This window comes from Salvia hispanica, chromosome 4 (assembly GCF_029641045.1).
Source record: "Salvia hispanica isolate PSC_SH4W2 chromosome 4, Shi_PSC_v1, whole genome shotgun sequence".
NCBI classification, from domain to species: domain Eukaryota; kingdom Viridiplantae; phylum Streptophyta; class Magnoliopsida; order Lamiales; family Lamiaceae; genus Salvia; species Salvia hispanica.
Genome location: NC_142695.1, coordinates 29,408,257 through 29,421,513, shown reverse-complemented (window position 1 = coordinate 29,421,513; position 13,257 = coordinate 29,408,257). Strand labels below are relative to the sequence as shown.

The 13,257-nt window shown below is 41.5% G+C and overlaps 1 non-coding gene across 1 annotated transcript; it reads left to right on the top strand.

Annotated features, from left to right (window-relative positions):
* Positions 1-12,796: 12,796 nt before the first annotated feature.
* Positions 12,797-12,903, top strand: LOC125197585 (small nucleolar RNA R71). Its single transcript, XR_007172121.1, has one exon. It is a non-coding gene; the product is annotated as a small nucleolar RNA R71 (small nucleolar RNA).
* The last annotated feature ends 354 nt before the right edge of the window (positions 12,904-13,257 follow it).

Below are 13,257 nucleotides of genomic sequence, written 5' to 3'. Positions count from 1 at the left end.
CTTACCAATCCGGTACAAAACTTTGTACGACCCTAAGTAACAACTTGCTAGTTTCTGATAGACACGACGGTAGACCGATTGCTTTTTTTGGTGTTTCAATAAATCAATTAAAATAACAAAAACTACAACCATTACTCAGGGATGCCCGAGGGATACAGCCAACTAGCCTAAGCTAGTGAGTCGGGGAGGGGAGAAAATACATATGAACTTGGGCATACCCAAGGGCTTATATCAAGCCAGTGTACATCACTATTCGCTCGAATTTTGCACGGTTTTAAGGCCATTATTTTATCAGTTTTAATGTCAAAATTGCATTACATGTCTATTATTTGCATATTATATACATTTTGGTATTTTGACATGTTTTGTGAGAAATGTGCATATTTGAACAAAAACCGGGAGTAAAAATACAAAGTAGGAAATCTGGAATTTCAGGTAGCGTCCTGAGACGCTGCAACACTTCCGGTGACCGCCGGCACTCAGAGACCGTCGGGAAGTGCATGGCGACCGCCACCAAAGAGTCAGAAGCTTCGGATTAATGCGCGGCGACCGCCGGCCAATGTGCGGCGGTCCGCCACAAAAATGCAACGCACGACAGCCTTTGTTCAAACTCATTTTTCCAACGATCCTGTAGTTCGATTAGGGAGTTCTACATGTTATTTTCTCCGTCTCGAAAGAGCTTCACGTTGGTACCAAGATCATCTCAATCAGTGTTTTGTGGAGAAAGTTATGGCCATTCTACCAAAGTCGCGCAAAGCTGTCAAGTGCAGAGTTGGTGGCGGAAATTTAAAGAAGGAAAGAAGACAATACCTTGTGAAGTCAAATCTTTTCCTTCTACTATGGGGCACGAAATTCCATCTTTACTATTGTTTAGAGGAAACTTTTTACCAAATTTAAATCTTTTTCAAGCCTATACATACCCCATAACCTAATTCATAATATTCACCAATTCATTCCCTAAAAGGGGAGCCTTCATAGCTCTTCTTCCAACCCTAATCCTTCTTCTTTTTGACAATTAATTCCATAGCATATATTTGAGAGTTCTTCATTGTGCAAGGGGTTGGATAAAGAAGCAAGAGATCATCAAAGAGCTACATGGATTCAACCTTTGGGTTTTATTTGTTTTAGCACTTATGTTCATCTTGTCTTCACTTCAATTCTATGTTTTTAGCTTATTCAATTATGTTTAACTAAATTCATAGGATTCTTTGGACGTGTTAGTAACTTTTATTGGTTTATACAATTAATTTTCTATTTAATATCCGTTTTGTTTTTACTTTGTTTCTTCCCTAAGTTAATCTTAATGCTTCATGATTGAGTGACACAATCGTGTATAATTTAATATAACTTGCTACATAATCATGAGAAGAGGTTGGCGAGTTAGATCCACTTAGTAGACACTACAATTAGCTTCCCCTAAACCGACACTGTTAATTGAGAGTGAGGATTTTTCAAGGGTCTAAGGTGCTTTTAAGAGTTACGGATCTAGGATTGACAACCCTAGTGTTAGTAATCTACGCTTGTGCCGCATGGGCATAACTTATGTGACTCGTTCTATCAAAGTATGAACTGTGCTAGGGTTTTATAGTTGGAATTTGTATAGCCATAACTGTGAACACATATCCATATACACTACCGTTGTTTACTTGCCTTTAATTATTTTTATTTTCAAAAATCCAAAATTCTCGTGTATCTCTAGATAGTATTTGACGCTTAGTACATCATACGCTCAGAATTTGCACGGTTTTAAGGCCCTTATTTGGTCTGTTTTCAATGTCTAAATCGCAATTCATGTCCATATTTTACATGTTTTTATCTATTTTGGTGTTTTGAAATGTTTTATGAGAATTGTGCATATTTGAACCAAAAAAATAGGAAAGAGTTGAAGATGGAAGTCTGGAGATTTTAAGCCGTCCAGCTGCCCGTTACATCATGCGCAGCGACCGCTGGGCCATAGCATCCGCTACACCTATAGCGGTCTGCTCCGGAGAAAGTTGTGCTAAAAATCTGAAGACGCCTAGCGACCGCTGGGGAGTGCGCAGCGACCACTCGAGAAGGTCCCGAAGCCACTGGACTAATTTGCAGTGACCGCTACATAAATGGGAAGAAGCTACACACAACGCACAACGACCGCTGGCCAAGGTGCAGCGGTCCGCTGCGAAAACGCGACGCACGATTTGACCTAGATTACCTCCAGATTTTACCAAAATTAGCCAACCTTTTCCTTATATCCATAGGACTCAAATTATCCCGATATATACCCCCTCAAACCTCTTCATTCACAGACAATCATACTTTACTTTACACACTTTTTTCCTCACAATTCTAGAGCATAATATTTGAGAGTTCTTCGTTGTGCAAGAGGTTGAAGACGAATTCAAGTGAAGATCAAGGCTACAAGGATTCTACCTTTGGGTTTTATCGCTTTAGTTCTTATGTTTACTTTGCTTTCCCTTCAAACTATGTTTTTAGATTATTCTATCACGTGTAACTAAATTCATAGGATTCTAGGGATATGTTAGTAACGACTTTGGTTATACAATTCCTTTTTTTATTTAATATTCGTTTTGTTTTTACTTGCTACATAAACGTGAGAGGAGGTTGGCGAGTTAGATCCACTTAATAGACACTACAATTAGCTTCCCTTAAAACGGTACTGTTAATTGAGAGTGAGGACTTTTCAAAGATGTTAGGAGCTTTTAGGAGTTATGAATCTAGGATTGACAACCCTAGTGTTAGTAATCTATGCTTGTAACACATGGGCATAACTAGTGTGACTCGTTCTATCGAAGTATAAACTGTGCTAGGGTATTGTAGTTGGAATTTGTATAACTATAACTGTAATAGCACATCCCTGAAATTCTCTTATCTCATATATTTTACCTCTAGTTTTAGTTGCAATTAGCTGTTTACCGTTTTCGATACCCTTGTTATCAAAAGTTTTCATAAAAACCATTGTTTCTCCGAATAGTAAAAGAAGCTTAGTAGAAAGTAGCCAGTCGGTGATTTTATTCCCCGTGGTCGACAACCCGGTACTGACCTTTAGCTATACTAGATCTAACATGTATACTTGCAGGTATTTTTAGTGCTAATGAAAAGTGAATCAAGTTTTTGGCGCCGTTGATAGAGGAATTTGCCACCAACAGTCGCGGGTGGTCAAAGGACATGCATCAGACCAGGAGGGTTGCAGCAGTATAGGCAGACGAGGAGAGCTCCTTTGCCAAGGAGTTGGCGGAGCTAAAGGTTAGGGTGAATCAGATGGACATATCGAGGAGAGAAGATCCGGTTCCACCGACTTCCATTATCGCAGTCACCAAACCCGATGCTAAAGCCGCACCCGTTGAGGACGTCAACTATGTGCAACAAGGAGGCAGCCCCAACAGATCATTTAACAACAATAATTATCACCCTAAGCAGGGGGCGGTAATTACAATAATTATGATGGGAACAGTCCTCACCCCAACCTTTCGTACTCTAGCAACAATTTCTTGCAAGCCCGTGTTGGATTTAATGTGAGTAAAAGTAGAGTAGTTGAGCCCGTAAAGAAGGAGGACAAATACGTGGCAGGGATCATGAAAATCCTTGAAGTGCTAGTGCAAGATGGAAAGACCAACGACACCAAGATTGGAGTCGTGGAAGCAAGGTTGAACAACCTCGAGGCTGGAATAAACACGCTCACAACTGCCGTCACCTCAATCAAAACTTAGATGGACCAAGTCCAACAAAAGATAGAGGAGGACAAGAAGGTAGCAGCGCGAGTAGCTGACATCAACAAAAAGTAGATCGTGAAGCAAAAAACAGGGGGCTAAAGCAGCTCTGGGGCCCAAACCAGAGTTTGCCCGACGCCAAGCGGACTACTGCAAGCGTCACAGCGGGCCGCTACCGAGCAGGCAGAAGCACCCGCTACGAAAGATGCTCTCGTGCGGCACAATGGGATTGTACTCCCATTTCAGCCGAATAGGAAGTTTAAACTTGAGGAGCAGTTCAAGCACTTTTTGAATATGTTTTGCAAAGTGCACATTAACATACCTCTCGTTGAATCATTGTAGGAAATACCTAGGTATGTGAAACTACTTAGGGAAGCCGTGATGCGAAAGAAGAAGCCTACACAGGCCGATCTTAAGTTGCCTCTTCATTGCAGTGAGATCATTCAACGAGAGAAAGCAGTAAAGCAGAGAGATCCCGGCCAGTTCATCATCAAGTGTTCAATTGGCCAAGATAAGGTGGACAAAGCACTCTGCGATCTTGGAGCTAGCATCAACATCATGCCACTCAAATACTACGAAAAGGTCAACAGTGGACCAATTATGAAGGCAGACTGCACGATTAGGTTGGCCGATAACTGTTGTAATTTTTAGGGTCTAATTTAAGTACAAAAAACAAGTTATAATTCCCTAAAAATACTACTTATGCAAGTATACAGACGTGCAATGCAGTATAAAAGGTGTCGAACCCACAAGGAGGAGATTAATTGCTAAAACTATTAAATCTAACTAAAAAGCGATAAATTTATAGTTTTATAGGCTTGGACAAACGACTCAAGCAAATAGATCGAGAAAGTAAACCTGAGATTAGCACAATAAAGGGAAAGAACTACTCCTAATTTGGTTCGGTTTGTTTTTTCACATGACTTCTATTTCCTAATTATTTTTCCAATGCTTTTAGGGATCGAGGAATTGTACACCTAGGATAGGTCACGTCTACTAGGCTCTACTCACCAACCCCTCACTCCTACAGTCGCATAGTAAGCTCGGGATTAGCTTCTAACACTTCAACACAAAGGATCCACCCCCGGTTTATCACCTAATCGGTTCTAACTCGAAGGTTCCTTATCTTTGTTTGCTCCTTATTCTAAGTTAAAGAGACATTAGAATTAAGGAAATTTCCAAATTAAGTTTACATGCTCAACTCAAGAAGTATAAGAATAATCACCTAAGATAAGAACTAAAAAGCAAAGGAAATCATAGAAATTCAAATAAATAAGTTCATGTTCAACAACCCTACTACAAATTAGGAGTAATCCCAAGATCTAGCCACCCATGGTGGTCACAATAACAAGGAAACAAGCTAAAGATAGCATGGAGGACAAGGCTTGGGTGGATGAAGCTTCAATCTTGCTCTTCTTCTTCAAGTGTGGCTTTCAAGCTCCAATTCTCTCTCAAAAATCGTTCCAGCCGCCAAAAAGTCCCATAGGAAGTCATGCCCTAGCTTTTTATATAGTTTGGGCTGAAAAAATAGGCCCTGTCAACTTTGCCCGGCCGGGCATTTTTTAGGACAACAATCGCCCGGCCGGGCTTTTTGCACTGCAAGGCGCAGTTTTCGTAAAACAGTCATATCTTCTTCATCCGGACTCTGATTGAGGCGCGCGAGGTATCCATGCGGAGATCTTTCGAAGGTGAATGCAATGGTGGACTTGTAGAAGCATTTAAAATTGAGCTTCAAGGGCTGATTACTGTTCAGATTCGGACCATGTTTTCGTTCTCCTCTCTCTTTCTTATAGTTTGGTCTTTTGTCCTACAATATATCAAAATGAGTACATTTTTCATCTTAAAAAGTGTGTTAGTATAATGCAATAAAGGAATACAATTTGATTCACATCAAATACCCCCAAACTTAAGTCTTGCTCATCCCGAGCAAGTCAATACAAAACACACTCTTTAGACCTCTATGATCATTCTTCTCACATCACTCCGACCCTCACAAGTCCTCAAAACTTATTGGATTGACCTCGCATTCACTCGCAAGTAAGACTTTGGAACATGCAATGTGCACCAACCAACCGACCAACCACCTAAGAGCTTGTCACTCCACTACACCAATGTTTGCTCGGGTAGTGCCTAGAGAGTCTCAAACCGTCATAACTAGATCATCCAAAGGAGTTCTTCCGGCTATTCTATTTTTTTAAGGTACTTAAGGTGTTTCCCCCAAACTTAAACAAAACTAACCACTAACAAGTCATTGTGATGCACAAATCAAAGGACTTTGATCATTTGGTTGTAATGAGGCTTTTGGTCAAGGTGGGATCATATTTGGCTAAGTGACTCACCACCAATTTTATAGCACTAGCACATCCATTACAAATCTCACATCTCAATTACAAATCTATACACACCCCCAAAAATGAGATTTTTCATTATCTCAAAACTAACAAACCAATACATTTATTCTATTTTTATTTTTTTAAATCACTTTTTTTTTCTTTTTTGTTACAACATCATTTACCACCTAATGGCTCAAACACAAGCCTCTTCTTGTCACACAAGGAACCCTCCCGTGAATGTGCTAGCACTCTAACCTTGGTGATCGGGACTGAGAATTAAGGGCTAAACAAGGACATATAACATAGGCTCATTTAGTGACTTAAAATTTTCAACAAAGAATAAGGCTTCAAAGCTCAAAATTGGCTCACAAGGGGTTTATGAAGGGTAAGTCATGTAATAATATGGATGTGAGGCTTAACGTCCTATTGCCTAATCATTTTTATGCATCAACAATAACAAGTTCACAATTCATCAAGCTTAAGTCTAGAAGATCAACCTGAAGGCCTTTTTTCATCAATATTCCAAAACCGGAATTATCCTTTATCCTTAGCTCAAGAAATCGGACTCCTAAGGACACTACATTCACTTGATCAAAATATGGAAGTTATAGCTCTCAAGCGGTTAATAAGTGAAAGAAAGGTTCCGCGGCCCAACTCTTAAGAGAAACTAAGTCCACGCCAACAAATCCTAAAGAAAACCATGTGCCTAGTGACATTCGAAAGAAAAAAATCAAGCATGCTTATACACAAATATAGGAAGAATTTAGCCAAAATCAACACTAATCAAGCGAGCATGCGAACACCCCCAAACTTAAATCATGCATAGTCCCCAATGTGCATACTCATGAAACGCAATAGTAAAGAAATGGGTAAGAAGACTTCCTTAAATCATGTTAAGTCGGGGTGGGCGGGTCGGGTATTTCTTACTTCGGCACGGCTCCTTATAAGTAGCTGATCCTTATTCCTACAAAGCAAAACTAGAAAACAAACTATTTTCAATACCCGGTTCAAGATAAAAAACGAGGGAAAGAACCGAGTTAAGAAAACCCTCGCGATCAAAACAAAAACATAAACAAGTAAAAACTCAAACCACATATGATGGGTTGCCTCTCATCTAGCGCCTTTCTTTAACGTCTTTGGCTAGACCTTCCATCTTCTCTTTCTCAAACAGTGGGCTCGGCCAAAGGGGTCTCTTCCATCACCTCCTCATTGGTCATTCGGTCAATAAGGTATGGCTTCAATCGATGCCCATTCACCTTCCTCAATTGGTTGGTAGCGGGATTCGCTCCATGGGGGTACACCTTGTGTACAACAAAAGGCTCCCACCAACGTGACCTCAACTTTCCAGGAAATAGCTTCAAGCGAGAGTTATAAAGAAGTACTTGTTGTCCCACATGAAACTCCTTGGGTTTGATAGCCGCATCATGTAACTTCTTTGTTCCCTCCTTATAGAGGGACATGCTCTTGTAAGCATCAAATCGGAGTTCATCCAACTCGTTCAAGTCCATCTTCCTCTTTCTTGAGGCTTCCTCATAATCAAGATTCAACAATTGCAATGTCCAAAAAGCTCTATGCTCAAGTTCGACTGGGAGGTGACAAGCTTTTCCAAAGACTAGCTTGTATGGAGATGTTCCAATGGGAGTTTTGTAGGCGGTGCGGTAAGACCACAAAGCGTCATCTAACTTAGCCGCCCAATCCTTTCTTGAAGGTCTAACTGCCTTCTCAAGAATCCTCTTAATCTCCCTATTGGATACCTCGACTTGCCCGCTCGTTTGGGGGTGATATTGGGTAGCTACTTTGTGATGGACTCCATACTTAGAAAGGAGCTTCGCAAATACTTTGTTACAAAAGTGTGAACCTCCATCGCTAATGATGGCCTTTGGAGTCCCAAAGTGGTTGAAGATGTTTTTCTTCACAAATTTCATCACCACTTTTGCGTCATTCGTAGGCAATGCAACCGCTTCTACCCATTTGGACACGTAATCCACAGCGACAAGGATATATTGGTGCCCATTAGACTTAGGAAAAGGGCCCATAAAGTCTATCCCCCAAACATCGAAGAGTTCTAACTCTTGTATGTTGTTCATGGGCATCTCATTGCGCCACGAGATATTTCCACTACGTTGGCATGTATCACATTTCTCCACAAATGCCTTAACATCCCTAAAGAGTGTTGTCCAATAGAATCCCGATTGTAACACTTTGAAGGATGTGCGCCTTGCACCAAAATACCCTCCGTAGTCAGAACTGTGGCAAGCAGAGATGATAGCGGGTTGCTCCCACTCTCCTACACACCTTCTGATTATACCATCACTACAAAGTCGAAATAGGTATGGATCATCCCAATAGTATGCAAGCACCTCATGTAGAAACTTCTTCTTTTGATTGTATAAGAGGTCATTGGGCATGATTCCTGCAGCTATATAGTTGGCCAAACTCGCAAACCATGGAGTAGTCATCCCTATCATCATGATGCTTAATACTTTCTCATCGGGGAACTCCTCAGCGATTGCTCTATTTTGTTCATCTTTTGAGAAGACAAGTCCCTCCAGTCTAGACAAATGGTCTGCCACAAGGTTTTCAAAACCTTTCTTATCCTTGAATTCTAAGTCAAACTCTGAGAGTAGGAGAATCCATCTAATCAATCTCGGTTTGGCATCTTTCTTTGCTAACAAGTATTTGATTTCCGAGTGATTAGTGAATACAACCACCTTCGTGCCCAACAAATAGGCACGAAACTTGTCGAAAGCAAACACTACTGTTTCCTTCTCTGTTGTGGTGTAGTTCACTTGGGCATTATTTAAGACCTTGCTTGCATAGTAGATGTCATGAAATAGTTTCCCATGTTTTTGTCCCAAGACAGCCCCCACGTAAAAATCTTACGCATCACACATCAACTCAAATGGTAGTGTCCAGTCAGGGGCTATGATAATGGGTGCCTCTACTAGCTTCTTCTTAAGGAGCTCAAAGGCTTCTAAGCATGCCTAAGTGAATTCAAACTTGGCTTCCTTTTCCAACAAATTGCACAACGGTTTGGCTACTTTTAAAAAGTCTTTGATGAAGCGCCTATAGAAACCCGCATGGCCTAGGAAGCTCCTTATCCCTTTTACCGTGGTTGGAGGAGGGATTTACCGTGGTTGGAGGAGGGATTTTAGCAATGACTTCGACCTTTGCACGGTCAACCTCCAAACCTTTTTCGGACACACTATGTCCCAACACAATGCCCTCTCGCACCATAAATTGACATTTTTCCCAGTTTAGGACCAAATTAGACTACTCGCATTGTTGAAGCACTCTTCTTAAATTGTTCAAGCAAATATCAAAGGAGGACCCAAAAACTGAGAAGTCATCCATGAATATCTCCATAATGTCCTCATTCATATCATTGAAAATAGACATCATACAACGTTGAAAGGTGGCTGGGGCATTGCAAAGCCCAAATGGCATCCTCCTAAAGGCAAAAGTTCCCTTAGGGCATGTGAAGGTCGTCTTGTCTTGATCCTCCGGTGCTATAGTGATTTGATTGTAGCCAGAGTAACCATCTAGGAAGCAATAATGTGAATGACCGGCTATGCGGTCAAGCAACTGGTTAAGAAAGGGCAACGGAAAGTGAACTTTCCTCGTCGCCGCATTTAGCTTCCGATAGTCCATGCAGATCCTCCATGAATTCACCTACCTCGTTGGTAATGCCTCATTGTTCTCACTCATCGTGACTGTCACTCCCCCCTTCTTAGGTACACATTGAAACTGGGCTAACCCACTCGCTATCAGATATAGCGTAAATGATGCCAAAATCAAGCAGTTTTATCACCTCTTTTTCCACAACTTCCTGCATCATTGGGTTTAGTCTCCGCTGCCTATCTCTTGTTGGAGAGCTGCCTTCATTTAACAAGATCTTGTGCATGCGTACAGCCAGGCTTATGCCCTTTATGTTGGCTATGCTCCATCCAATTGCTCCCTTATGATGTTTCAGGATAGCAATAAGGTCATCCTCCTCTTTTGGACTAAGGAGAGCGGAGATGACAACGGGTAGCTTACCCTATTTTCCTAAGAATGCATACTTCAAATGCGAGGGAAGTGGTTTCAATTCCACTAGTGGGGGTTCTTCAATTGAGGGTTTCAAACTTGCTTTAAAGCAACTCTCAGTGTACATTGATGCAACCCCATCTTGAACATTTTCTTCATAATCGAACTTATCATCACAGGTTGATGACTTAACTTCATTGCCTTCACTTTCTAGATCGGCAAGATCATATACACTCTCCTCAATCTGTGCACTGCAGCATGATTTCTTGTATATGCACTTGTCAAGGGCGTGTACCACAAACAAGCCTTTGTATCCATAGACTTTTTCATAGCCTTTTCCACATTCACTGTGATCTCTTCCCCATTTACTCTAAAAGTTACAGAGTTATCCTTGGCACCCAACAAGACATCTCCAGTAGCCAAGAAAGGTCTCCCGAGTAAGATAGGAACCTCTTTATCTTCCTCCATATCCAAAATGATAAAGTCTACAGGGATGATGAATTTGTTCACCTTGACTAGGACATTCTCACTATGGAGTGATCCGCTAGTTGCAGAGCTAGCTCAATTGGTTCCATTCTATTTTCCAGTACAATGGATCGGGCAGTTTTCAACGCCATCAATGATATACCAAACCCTTGATCAAGGAGACACTTGACTAGATACTTGTTTCTTATCTCACATGAGATAATACACCCTTTGGGTCTCTCCTTTTTGTGGGAAGACTCCCTGAGATCAACTGGGAGCAATTGGAGCTCAATGACATAACTCCTTTTTCTTGAAGATGCTCCTTGTTGGCAATCATGTCCTAGAAAAACTTTGCAAATTTGGGGAAGTTCATCACCATGTCCACCAAAGAAATGTCCACATTAACTTTTTTGAACATATTCATCATCCACTCAAAGCTTTTTTCTTGATAGGGCTTTCTCTTCTTCCCCGTTATTGAAAATGGCGGGGGTGGTAGATAATGAGGAAAGTTATATGGGGACATGGGGTCTAAGGCAGGGCTCAACTTCGGCTTCTCTTTCTTTGGCGAGTCGGATTTCCCCTCTCCTCTGTCACTGTTGCCGGATGCAACCGATCCTTGCCCTTGCTCCGCTCCTAGGGGTAGCACGGTAGTCCCCTCACTCCCTTCGTCCGCCCCTGCCTGCGAAGGTTTTGAGCCTAACACTTCGTCCGCCCCAGTATGCGAAGTTTCGGGACCACCTAGGGTGTCCATAATAGGAGGAGGAACCAACTCTCTTCCACTTCTCAAAACAGCCTTGCATTGCTCGTTACCTTTCGGATTTGGAATGGTGTCACGTGGTAGGCCTCCAGGTGGCCTTGTGTTTGATGCCGATGATATGTGCCCAATTTGGGTCTCTTCATGGTGGCATCCATTTGTAAGGAGTGATTCTGTTTGATGCCTCTCGATTGGTGTTTTGGGAGGATATTTGTTTGTGTTCTAGGTGTTTTTCTCCAAGAGTCATGGTGTAGTTTGGGGAAGCATGTGAACAATTGTTGCCGGAGAGGTTTATGCTCAACTCACCGACAATGAAGAAGTTTGAACTCCTTTCAGATCGTGGCCAAGGATCCAGTTCGTGTTCTCGTTACCGACGAGAATTGTACCAATATTTGCTACTGGTAACAAGATCATTGCTGTTGATTTGCTCTCATGGATATATGTGCTTGTGGTAGATATATGTGCGTGTGGCCTTTGGATTCTACTGGCTAATATCTTATGCTCGGGTGAAAGATGCTGTAAAGGAGCACATTTACTATCATTTGGTTCAGTTCTTTGAGATCATCTACGCTTTTGGAGAATTGTTTTAAATGCTCAAGATGTATTTTCTACTTGGAGTTAGAATAAATTTTAGTTGTTTTGTAGTTCTCTTCTTAGTTTGATGCTTCCTTTCCAATATGGTAGCATTTGTTTTACCTTCCATCTTGAGGGGGAGTGTTGAAATAGAAAATAAAATAGTAATTTGGTTAGCTTTTAATTAGGTAGTTTAGCATTTTTCCAGCCTATATAAAAGGTATTTTATTGTAAATTGTAGTCAACAATTCCACAATGTAGTCAATAAAAATATTTTCCTCTAAAAAAATAAAAAAAATAAAAAATGGTGGCATCCATTTGCTGAAACTTATCTATTACATCCTTCTTGAACTGATCACTTTCTTTTCGGTACTGATCATTCTCTTTTTTGCTATCAGACATGAAGGAAGAGATGGCAGCTAATGGGTCTCCAACTTCGAGCTTCTTTGTTTCAAACCCGGGAGGTGCATTTGGCCTCCAATTTCCACTAGTCCCTTGATTTCCTTGGTTCCCTTGGCGAAACTGATCGCCTTGTAAATATGATTGATTAGGGCCTTGAATGTATCCTTGGCGGTTGCCCACATAATTCACATCCTCAGTTTCTTGTACAAGCTGACACTTATCAGTGTGGTGATCCCCTTGGCAAACTCCACATTTCACAATGGCATCAGTGGAGGGAGCACCTATCTGCATGGTTGTGAAGGCCTTTCACCAAAGCCAACTCTTCATCACGCAAGCTATCACGAAATGCCTCCGCTTTCTTACTAGCTCTCCGTGAGCCATGCCAAGTCTTCTGTGCCGCCGCTTGAGTTTCGAAGACCTCTCTCACTTCATCAAAGGACACCTTCATCAAGTCTTCCTTGCTCGCGGCATTGATCCAACGCATATCTTCATAAGTTAGACCTTTGCAGAACTTGTGCAACTCCTTATTTGGATCCATCCCATGACTTGGGCATTTTCGAATAAAGTCAGAGAATCTATACCATGCCTCCGAGAAGGTCTCATCATCCTCTTGTTTAAAGTTGTGGATGGCCTCTCTAAGCTTGTCCAGCCTCTCGATAGAATTGAACTCAATCAAGAACTTCTTCTTGAGCTCCTCAAATGTGGCGATCTTGTACCCCGGCAAGAAATCATACCATAGACGTGCCTTTTCCCGTAGAGTGAAAGGAAAAAGGATTCTTTTGACTGAATCATTGTGAGCTCATAGAACATATTCAAATGGGCTATGGGGTCTTCATCACTCTTCCCCCAAAACTGAGATCTTTCAGTAATTAAACCGATGTAGTGAGGAGGTATGTTGACATTATCCGGTGCATTTGCAAAGGCATCTTGATGATCATTGACCTCTTGGAAAAAATCACCAAATTTTTCTTCCGGTGGCACATTTCCCTCTCCACCA